Here is an 11,264-nt window from a genome sequence, read left to right as displayed (position 1 = left end):
CCAGAATTCCTGCTACTAAGCAAAGCTGTTATATGAGCCGTGCCTGATTTTATGACCTGTTTTGCCACGACTGTTGGAAAAATGAACAAGCAGTCATTAAGTAAATCCAGATTTCCCCCATTGACTTTGTTAGAAGCCACTGGGGAAATGGTTTATTTTATTTATTTTATTTTATTTTTCAATTTATATACCGCCCTTCTCCCTGAGGACTCAGGGCGGTGCACAGCCAGAATTAAAAACATGAAATACAAATATTAAAAACAATTAAAATCTATATAAATTTGGCCCAAAATTTAAAAAACCACAAACCAATTAAACACTTAAAAATTTTAAAAAATTTCTTCCTAAGCCAGCCCGGCTTGCTGGAAAAAGTGGGTTTTAAGGGCACGGCGGAAGGCACTGAGGTCTTGGATTCTCCTTATCTCAGGGGGCAACTGATTCCAGAGGGTAGGTGCCCCCACAGAGAAGGCCCTCCCCCTGGGGGTCACCAGCCTACATTGTTTGGCTGATGGCACCCCGAGGAGGCCCTCTCTGTGGGAGCGCACGGGTCACTGGGAGGTCGTCGGTAGCAGCAGGCGGTCTCGAAGATAGCTAGGCCCTATGCCATGGAGCGCTTTAAAGGTGATAACCAACACCTTGAAGCGCACCCGGAAGACCACCGGGAGCCAGTGCAGCTCGCGCAGGAGCGGTGTTACATGGGAGCGCCAAGCTGCTCCCATCACTACCCGCGCTGCTGCGTTCTGGACCAGCTGGAGCCTCCGGGTGCCCCTCAAGGGGAGCCCCATGTAGAGAGCATTGCAGTAGTCAAGGCGAGAGGTGACGAGGGCGTGAGTGACTGTGCACAGGGAATCCCGATCAAGAAAGGGCCGCAACTGGCGAATCAGGCGAACCTGATAAAAGGTCCCCCTGGTTACAGCCGTCAGATGTGGTTGAAAATGGCAACCACATGATGCAACAACAGTAGTATAACTTGCTCAAACGGACTGTTCACCCTAAAAAAGAGAAGACAAAGAGAAGGGGAGATTGATATTATTCTCTGTAGCGCCCAAGTACCACTGGATGGAAGTTTTTAAAGAGAAATGCCCAAGCTTGAAATAAAGTTGCATTTCCTGACTGTGAAAGCCATTAAGGGGGGGTGGAGGGGGGTGGAGCCCACCCCTGGAGTCACGAGTGCCCCATCTTTCCAAGGTTTCCAAGCAAAGATCGGACACTCATTTGTTTTGGAATGGTCGAACGATTTCCATCCTGACAGTGAGTTGATTAGAAGATTTCCAAAGCCATTTCTGGTCATTCTATGGTTCCATCCCTTCGACACCCACACAAACACAAAACCTCAATGCTTTAACCCAGTGTTACTCTCCTTGGAGGCTTTCTCCAGGGGTGGGCTTCAAAAATTTTAGCAAGGGGTTCTCTGCCCAGTTTCTGGGTGGGCGTCGCCATGGTGGGCATGGCCTAGTCAACCTCCTGCACCACAGTGGGGGGGGGGCTTTTTGCCCTCCCTGGGCTCTGGAGGTTTCCCTCGAGCCTCCTGGAGGGCAAAAACAGCCTCCCCAGGCTCCAGAGGCCCTCTGGAGGCTGGAAACAGGATCGTTTCCGGTCTTCCTGAACTTCCAGTAGACCCATTTTTCGCCCTCCCCGAGCCTCTGCGCACACCCTGCACTTGCCTGCGTCCAAATGGGCTGTGTGGGGACTCCTGGGAGGGGAGGGGAGGGGTAGGAGGGGCAGGGCCAGCCAGGAGTGGGATTTGGGGGTTCTCTGAACTGCACAGAATCTTAGTTAGAGGTTCTCCCGAACCCCTGCGAACCCCCAGCATCTCACCCCTGCTTTAACGTGAGTGAACTTCAGCCCCCAAGTCTGGAAGCTGAAGTCCACACATCTTAAAGCCACCAGGTTTGAGTAATCATGCATAACAATTCTGTATCACCTTCCTATAACTTGCATTTCAACTGGACGATTTTACGCATGATCTGCCAGTAGAGGGCAATCCTTTTCCACCGATCCTCCCCTCAAAACCAACCTGCTAGAAAGTCATACAAAGGTGTACACTACTACAGTATCTTCCTTAGGGTTAAAATCTGCAAGACTTGCTCTCCCTGTCTCTCTCTCTCTCTTTAACATTACCACCTTCTTTTATGAGCTCTTCTGTTGTGCCTTTAAAAAGTTGACCAGCTTCAGGAAGTTAGTAGGTTAATACTCTTTCAGGCATGACTTCATAAGAAAGGCTAAGGAAGAGCCAAATTTTAAGAGCTCTTTTGAATAAGACGGCAGGCGGAGGGTGTCAAATAACTCTCGGGGGGGATGTTGCCCCACAAAGCAGATGCCAAAAAGGCGAAGGCATGCTTCCTAGTTGCCATCAGAGTACCCTGTTTAATGGATGAGACATGGACTGTGCCAACTCTTCCAAAAGACAGACGTTCTTCCGATCACCAAGCCCTGTGTCATATCTCACCATTGGGCATGGTGGTTGTAGTTGATAGATTCTTCACCAGTCTGGCTCTTTAACACAGACAAAAATTTGGAGTTTCCAGCATGAGTTGCAGATTTCTCTTTGACCACTAGATGGCAAGAAAGAGAGCCAGGGCACTAACTCTTCTTTTTTTTAAAAAAAAATATATTATTTTAATAATGTTAAACATAAAAATTCAATGTCTATATAAACAGTGTGTTGTCTGAGTACAGTTGATTTTGAGAAATAAGGTCAAGGTAAAGGTTCCCCTCGCACATATGTGCTAGTCGTTCCCGACTCTAGGGGGCGGTGCTCATCTCCGTTTCAAAGCCGAAGAGCCAGCGCTGTCCGAAGACGTCTCCGTGGTCATGTGGCCGGCATGACTAAATGCCAAAGGCGCACAGAACACTGTTCCCTTCTCAACACAGGTGGTCCCTATTTTTCTACTTGCATTTTTTACGTGCTTTCAAACTGCTAGGTTGGCAGAAGCTGGGACAAGGAACGGGAGATCACTCCATTACACGGCACTAGGGATTCGAACCGCTGAACTGCCGACCTTTCGATCGACAAGCTCAGTGTCTTAGCCACTGAGCCACCGCATCCCTAGATTTGAGAAATAGTACTGATAATAACAAAAATATTCATAACATCAATAATAATCACATAGTCATAATAATATTTACTTATCCATTTTAGTAAATCCTCAATGTAGTTAATCATTCTATACTTCTACGTTTCTAACTTCTAACAAAGAGTTAGGGCGCTAACTCTTTGTGGCCATCAAAGGATTGTCACCATGATATACAGTATAGGGTGCTCCGGAGCTTAGATATGTAGCAGATTTGGAGTCTATATAGTTTAAATGACACATTGTCTTGACAATTGTCCCCATTATAAGATTTGAACATCCTTTCTTAAGGAAGGAGCTGTTTTGGACCACAAGTGCTTGGAAGAGTTGAGCAATTCCTTTTCCCTTAAGACAAGATTCATCTTCTTTGTTGTCTGTGTGTTTTTCTCCGGTTCTAAGCAAATTTGCCTTTCTCTTTCTTCAAACTCAGACAATGTTTTCAGAAACATGTCTCGTTGTGGGTATCACTAATTGTTTTGGGAGCCCCGTCCGTATCCACAGACAAAAAGGAGTCTCAGCAATGAAAAGAAGTACGGTAGCCAGCTGCCAAGGGGGTCAGAGAGAGAAGGAGCCAGGAGCGTTGAAGTGTTGAGAGTTGAGGTCTGGCCTTATTTCTTCCCCAGCCCCCTGGTCAAAAGTGGCACCAATGGGTCTCCCAGACAGTAATGGAGCTCATCCAGATTCCTCTCCGCCTCTGGGGATGGCAAATGGGAAGCAGCCAGATTTGGGCCAAGGTGTGTCAGTTGCTAACTTCAGAGGCTATTATAAAGTTGAGACTAGTCGGAGGGTTTTCTGGCAAATCTGTCCCAAACAGAAGGGGTCTCTTCCACCCTTGGTAAAACTCTCTGAGATTTCCCAGAAAATAGACCCCACTTTGGACTACTACTACTACTACTACTACTACTACTACTACTACTACTACTACTACTACTTCTTCTTCTTCTTCTTCTTCTTCTTCTTCTTCTTCTTCTTCTTCTTCTTCTTCTTCTTCTCCTCCTCCTCCTCCTCCTCCTCCTCCTCCTCCTTCTCCTCCTCCTCCTCCTCCTCCTCCGTCATTATTATACTTTCTTTCTTTTCAACCTTTGCATAAAATATATGCTATGGGTAAACCAGTAGTATTCTTCCAGTAGTCCTGGTTGCTTGGCCAACAGTCCTCATCCCACGGCCCATTTGTCACCAGATGCCCAGGAACTCCAGCACTTAGCGTGGTCCATGCTGACCCAGGTAACAACCGATCCAGCATAGGTGTCTGTAAATTATGTCTCACCATATTGTTTATACGGGAACATGGTGGCTCAGTGGCTAAGACGCTGAGCTTGTCGATCAGAAAGGTCGGCAGTTCGGCGGTTCGAATCCCTAGCGCCACATAACGGGATGATCTCTTGTTACTTGCCCCAGCTTCTGCCAACCCAGCAGTTCGAAAGCATGTAAAAAAATGCAAGTAGAAAAATAGGGACCACCTTTGGTAGGAAGGTAACAGCGTTCCGTGCACCTTTGGCGTTTAATCATGCCGGCCACATGACCACGGAGACGTCTTCGGACAGCGCTGGCTCTTTGGCTTTGAAACGGAGATGAGCACCGCCCCCTAGAGTCAGGAACAACAATATGTGTGAGGGGTTACCTTTACCTTTACCTTATATTGTTTATGGGAGAGACACCCTTTATCTGGCTCCTCTGATGAGACCTATCCAGTGTGGTTAAACCTCCAGCATAGCTCTCATCATCCTCAGAGCACAGAAGACCCATAGCCATGTCAAGGTATAGTGCCCGTTATTATCTGCTTTTGCCACAGGCTGCTCTTACTTTCAACAGCTGCTCTTTAAGTTCAAGTCCACTCTCCCTCCACCCCACCCCACCCCACCCCACCAAAGGCACTTGCAGAACAAAGCTGTGCTGTGTGTAGGGAAATGCTGAGCCCTGGGCGGGAATCTCAGCTTCTAGGGCATTTGGCCAAACAGCTGGGCTCTTTGTAGTGGTGGGGCCAGCTCCTTGCTTCACACTCGGCTTTCCAGCTTGGCATTTGAGCAGGGACGAGAGGGGTGGACAAGAGGGTGTTTGGGGGAGTGGAAACTATTAAGTGTTGTTGGCAACTCCCTGGAGATGGAGAGATGGCATCAATCTTGCGAGAGCTGCCAGGTTCCCTACTTTGTACATTCAAAGAAGGCAAGTACAAAATCTTGGCCCAATTGAAAATGCCAGAACTAAAGAGCAGATGGCGCAGCCTTTAGGATGAGAGTTTTATGAACTTCAGCTACTCAGCGCCTGGATGTGATGCAGAGAGCTAAGCCGGGTTTTACTTAACCGTGGTGAGCTGAGTAAACTATGATTGGCAGGGTTTATGCCGCATGGCAATGCTCAAATCCAAGTCAACAAAATATAATTGCAGTGCTCATCTAACATGCAAGGTTGCAAGAACACCAACATATCATGGTTTAACAGGATGGCTTGGATCACCCGGCAATGTCTGGGTCCCCTCAAGCCTTTTTCAGGTGGCAGCCCCCACCCCACCCCTTGTGCCAATGTTCCAGATGGTCTTATAAATGGTTTCTTCCCTCAGGCACTAACACTTGTTTTGGATTGTTTATTTTACTATGGTTTTGTGATCCAGAGTTGTAAAATATAAAATGGGTGACCCTACTTAGATAGATGATAGCTAGATGATAAAGATAGATAGATAGATAGATAGATAGATAGATAGATAGATAGATAGATAGATAGATGGATGATAGATAGATGATAGAGAGATAGATAGCTAGATGATAGATACATAGATAGATGATAGCTAATTAGCTAATTAGCTAGATAGCTAGATAGCTAGATAGCTAGATAGCTAGATAGCTAGATAGATAGATAGATAGATAGATAGATAGATAGATAGATAGATAGATATAGAGGGGTGAAATCCAGTAGGTTCTGACAGGTTCTGGAGAACCGGTAGCAGAAATTTTTAGTAGTTCGGAGAACCTGCAAATATCACCTCTGGCTGGCCCCAGAGTGGGGTGGGAATGGAGAGTTTGCAATATCCTTCCCACAGGAGTGGGGAGGAAATGGGGATTTTGCAGTATCCTTCCCCTGAAGTGGGGTGGGAATGGAGATTTTGCAATATCTTTCCCCCTGGAGTGGGGAGGGAATGGGGATTTTGCAGTATCCTTCACCTGGAGTGGGGTGGGAATGGAGATTTCGCAGTATCCTTCCCCTGCCACACCCGCCACACCACACCACGCCCACCAAGCCACGCCCACAGAACTGGTAGTAAAAAAAATTGGATTTCACCACTGGATGAATAGATATAGATATAGATTTAGATATAGATATAGATATAGATATAGAAAGATGGATAGATAGTTATAGAGATAGATAGCTAGATAGAGATAGATAGATAGATAGATAGATAGATAGATAGATAGATAGATAGATAGAGGTAGGTAGGTAGGTAGGTAGATAGGTAGATAGGTAGATAGGTAGAGATGGATGGATGGATGGATGGATGGATGGATGGATGGATGGATGGATAGATGGATGGCTAAGCAAAGCAAAGTTTCGCTTTTGCAGACCATTTCTGGCTCACTAACAATCCCCAAAAGCTGTGTTGGCATGGCCCATGAAGCCAGAAGAAACCTCATCATAGTGTGTTCTGTGAATGATTCAACTTGGCTCCTGTGGTTTATAAATCAGGGTTGATGATTTAGCATGTTATGTAACTTCTGCTCCTAGCCTACAAGCTAGGCTTCACACAACTTAATGGTTGGGTTCAGGTAACTCACAAAGCCACATGATTTTGTGAACTCACTTGCTCTTTTTACCTACAGATTGGTCTCATGCATTAGCACAAACCATGGTTTGCTAAATAATCCACAATTAGCTGGGTCCATGAAGGCTGGCATACCAGAAGGATGAAAAAGGCCAAGCCAAGTTTGTCAGATCCAGCATTGTTGCTAGGACAAAGGATCTTCCCAGACATCAGAAGACTCAAACAGACAAGGTTGCATCTCCAAAGGCAAAGAAAGACAGGCAGTAGGGACAAACCATGATGATACCAGAATGATGGCCTTCCCCACCCTCCCTGGAGGCCCTCCGGAGGCCAGAAACAGGCCTCCGGAAGGTCTCCGGAGGGGCGGGGAAGTCCATTTTCACCCTCCCCAGACTCCTAGAAAGGCTCTGGAGCCCGGTGAGAGAGAAAAATGGGCCTACCGGGCCACCGCGTGCCAGGAGCGGGGGGATCGCACGCACATGCGAGGGGGTGGGGCACATAGAATTATGGGTGTGGACCCACCCACGCGTGACCCCCCCTTCCCTGGCACGCGATGGCAAAAAGGTTGACCATCACTGATCTAGGTGGTCGCTAGGAGTCCAAAATTATTTGCTGTCCCAAAATGTAGCTTCATTGCAACTTGGTCTGTTGCATGACACCGGTTGATATGCCATGATTTGAGGCTTTGACTCAGAGGTGGTATTCACTTACCTTTGCTACCAGTTGGCAAATGTGAGTGCCCGTGCCACCTCCGCGCATGCGCAGAACCTTCCACTCATGCGCAGAGTATCAAAAACGGGACGTGATGATGTCCGGGCGGGTGGGTGGAGCCTCCCGCAGCCTGGTTCCCCGAACCGGCTGAATACCACCACTGCTTTGACTGTTTCATGGATGTTAGTCCTTGGTGACTTATTTAATAATTCATTTTAATAATGCGATGTATTATTCTAGAAGACAATCCTTGGAAAAATAGCCCAGGGCTATTAAGAGGCATCCCTCAGAAGCCACAGTGATTTCATTTGCATAATGACATAATGACACAATGTCACTTCTCTCCTTGTTCCCCTTCTGCCCAGGCGCCCAAGGACACGGATGTCAGAAGCGGCAAGGAAAACCTAATTCCAATGTTGCATGCAAGTAACGGTACATACTTTCCCTTCCCCTCCAAACAATATATTACAATAGTGGCCAAAATTGTGGAAACCTTTTGGGAAAAGTGTATTTTCTTAAACTAACTAATAATACCACTTTTTTTGGGGGGGGGAATAGTACCATAAAATTATATATCAATGGAGAGATCATTTAATCAAGAATGTAATGCAATAACTTTTATGATTTAGGATTTGCTATTAGAATAGCAGTTATAGTATAAAGAAGAAAAGTGAAACACTTAGAAAAAACGAGATACACAAAAATTATCACCATCGAAAAAATGAAATATACAAAACTTGTCACCCTGTCAGTTAATACTTAGTTGGGTAACCTTTAGCATGAATTAAGGCCTTACAACGTCTTCCCATGGAGTGAACCAAGTCTTTGAGTTCTGCAGTTGTTCTAATGCGAAACCAAGATTGAATGATTATTTCTATTAACTGGGTTTTATTGCTGGGTCGCTTCTGACTAACAGGTTTCTTTAGTCGGCTCCATAGATTTTCAATTGGGTGAAGGTCTGGGCTATTCCCAGGCCATTCCAGCAGTGGAATAGGATTATCTTGAAACTCCAAAAAAATAAAAAATAATAAAAAAAGTGGTGTTACAGTATTAGCCACCAAACCTCAAAAATACACTTTTCCCAAAAGGTTTCCACAATTTTGGCCACTGCTGTAAGCTGCAGATCAAAAGGGCATCATTTGCACACTAATGTTCTGGCACGCACGTTTCCATTTTGACAGGGTTACAGATCTCTATGCCTGCCATGCCCATCCTGATGTTCAAAGGCTGGTACGGATGTACACTAAACGGAAGAGAAACATGAGCTCTTCTTCCTCTTTGTGAGTTGTCATTTCAGACGAGGTAAGGTCGGATTCCTGCAATGGATGAATTCTTCAAAGGCAGGCCCTATTGAATGATTAGAATAGAACAGAACAGAACAGAACAGAATGGAACAGAACAGAACGGAACGGAACGGAACGGAACGGTACAGAACGGAACGGAACGGAACGGAACAGAATATAATTCTTTATTGGCCAAGTGTGATTGGGCAAGGAATTTGTCTTCCGCGCATAAGCTCTCATGGTACATAAAAGCTATAAGTGATAAATCATGATCATAGTCGTCATAAAAATACATTCATCCGAAATCATAAGATACAACACTGAGTGATAGTCATAGGATACTAATTAAGCAATCAACATCAATCCTACTAGGAAACTAAATAAAACAATTTATTTAGAAAGACACGCGCACGCATCAAGAACCTCACAGGATTCGCAGGCAGTGGCGGGAGACGCTTGTATTTTGTGTATAGCGATGGGCTTCGTAGTGCGTGGTCAAAAAAGTCAAGATGGAGGACACCCCCTAATATTTGGGGACAGGGGGGGAAAAAAGGCCAGGTCTTCTCCACAAGGTGCAGCTGGAAAGATGCTTTCCACTGCTCTCCTGCTTTTTTCTGGTGGGAGCCTGCAAACGTGGGAATGCCCACTTCTCTCACTGCAGGATAACAACCCTCACCATAGCAATAGCCTTTAGACTTATATACCGCTTCAGGGTGCTTCACAGCCCCTCTCTAAGCGGTTTACAGAGTCAGCACATGGCCCCCCAACCATCCGGCTCCTCGTTTTACCGACCTCGGACAGAGCGGGAGGCCGAGTCCCCCTGGTGAGATTCGAACTGAGATTCAATCCATCCTTCCCCCGCTTTCACCCCGCGTCCCCACGGTCGCGCGGTGGCCCTGCCACTCAGAAACCCGCATTTCCTATTGGCTGTCGGCAGCTCGGTGTGGCCGGCTTTCCCCCACCCCCCACCCTCTCCATCCACCCCGCGGTTGCGTGTCTCGGTGCACGTGTATACGCGGCAAGGGAGGCGTCGGAGCCGAGGCGAAGGAGGAGAGCGGGCTCGATCGGAAGGAAGCGCTACGTTTAGCCCGAGGCTCGGCGGGATCCTCTGTTTTTCGCTTAGCCCCTTGATCGATGGGGGCTATTTTGGTTTAGCCGCCGAAGAAGCCGATCGATTCGCCATCGTTTTGGGGTTCTTTTGGGGTTTTTTTTTTAGACTGGTGGAAGCGCTCGGGGAGGTAACCCCAGGCGCGCCTCCGCCTCCCATCGCAGCCGCGCGCATCTCTCTCTCTCTCTTTCTCTCTCTCTCTCTATCTACCTATCTATCTATCTATCTCTATCTCTCTCCCCCTTCCTCTCTCCTCTTCCTCTCTCTCTCCCCTCCCTCGTCTCTCTCCACCCTCCCTCTCTCCCTCCCTCTCTCTCTCTCCCCTTCCTCTCTCTGTCCCCTCCCTCTCTCCTCTTCCTTTCTCTCCCCTTTTCTCCTCTGTCTCCCTCCCTCCCTCCCTCTCTCCTCTTCCTATTTTTCTCTCCCTCCCTCTCTCCCTCCCACTCCCCCACCCTCCCTCCCTCTCTCTCCCTTTCTCTTTCTTCCCCCTCTCCCTCCCCCTCCCTCCCCCTTTCTCCTCTCTCCCTCCCTCCCTCCCCTTCCTATCTTCCTCCCTCCCTCCCTCCCTCCCTCTCTCTCCCTTTCTCTCTTTCTTCCCCTCTCCCTTCCCCTCTCTCCCCCTCTCTACCTCCCTCCCTCTCCTTCCTATCTTTCTCTCCCCCCCTCTCCCTTCCCCCTCCCTTCCCTCTCTCTCTCCCCCCCTCTCTCTTCTCTCTCCCTCTCTCTCTCCTTCCGTCCTCTCTCCCCCTCCCTCTCTCCTCTTCCTCTCTCTCTCCCCTTTTCTCCTCTGTCTCCCTCCCTCCCTCCCTCTCTCCTCTTCCTATTTTTCTCTCCCTCCCTCTCTCCCTCCCACTCCCCCACCCTCCCTCCCTCTCTCTCCCTTTCTCTTTCTTCCCCCTCTCCCTCCCCCTCCCTCCCCCTTTCTCCTCTCTCCCTCCCTCCCTCCCCTTCCTATCTTCCTCCCTCCCTCCCTCCCTCCCTCTCTCTCCCTTTCTCTCTTTCTTCCCCTCTCCCTTCCCCTCTCTCCCCCTCTCTACCTCCCTCCCTCTCCTTCCTATCTTTCTCTCCCCCCCTCTCCCTTCCCCCTCCCTTCCCTCTCTCTCTCCCCCCCTCTCTCTTCTCTCTCCCTCTCTCTCTCCTTCCGTCCTCTCTCCCCCTCCCTCTCTCCTCTTCCTCTCTCTCTCCCCTCCCTCCCTCTCTCCCTCCCTCTCTCTCTCCCCCTCCCTCTCTCCTCTTCCTCTCTCTCCCCTCCCTCCTCTCTCTCCACCCTCCCTCTCTCCCTCCCTCTCTCTCCCCCTTCCTCTCTCTCCCCCTTCCTCTTCTCTTCCTCTCTCTCT

This window comes from Pantherophis guttatus, chromosome 10 (genome assembly GCF_059756535.1).
Source record: "Pantherophis guttatus breed Tessera chromosome 10, ASM5975653v1, whole genome shotgun sequence".
Taxonomy (NCBI): domain Eukaryota; kingdom Metazoa; phylum Chordata; class Lepidosauria; order Squamata; family Colubridae; genus Pantherophis; species Pantherophis guttatus.
This window is presented reverse-complemented; position numbering follows the sequence as displayed.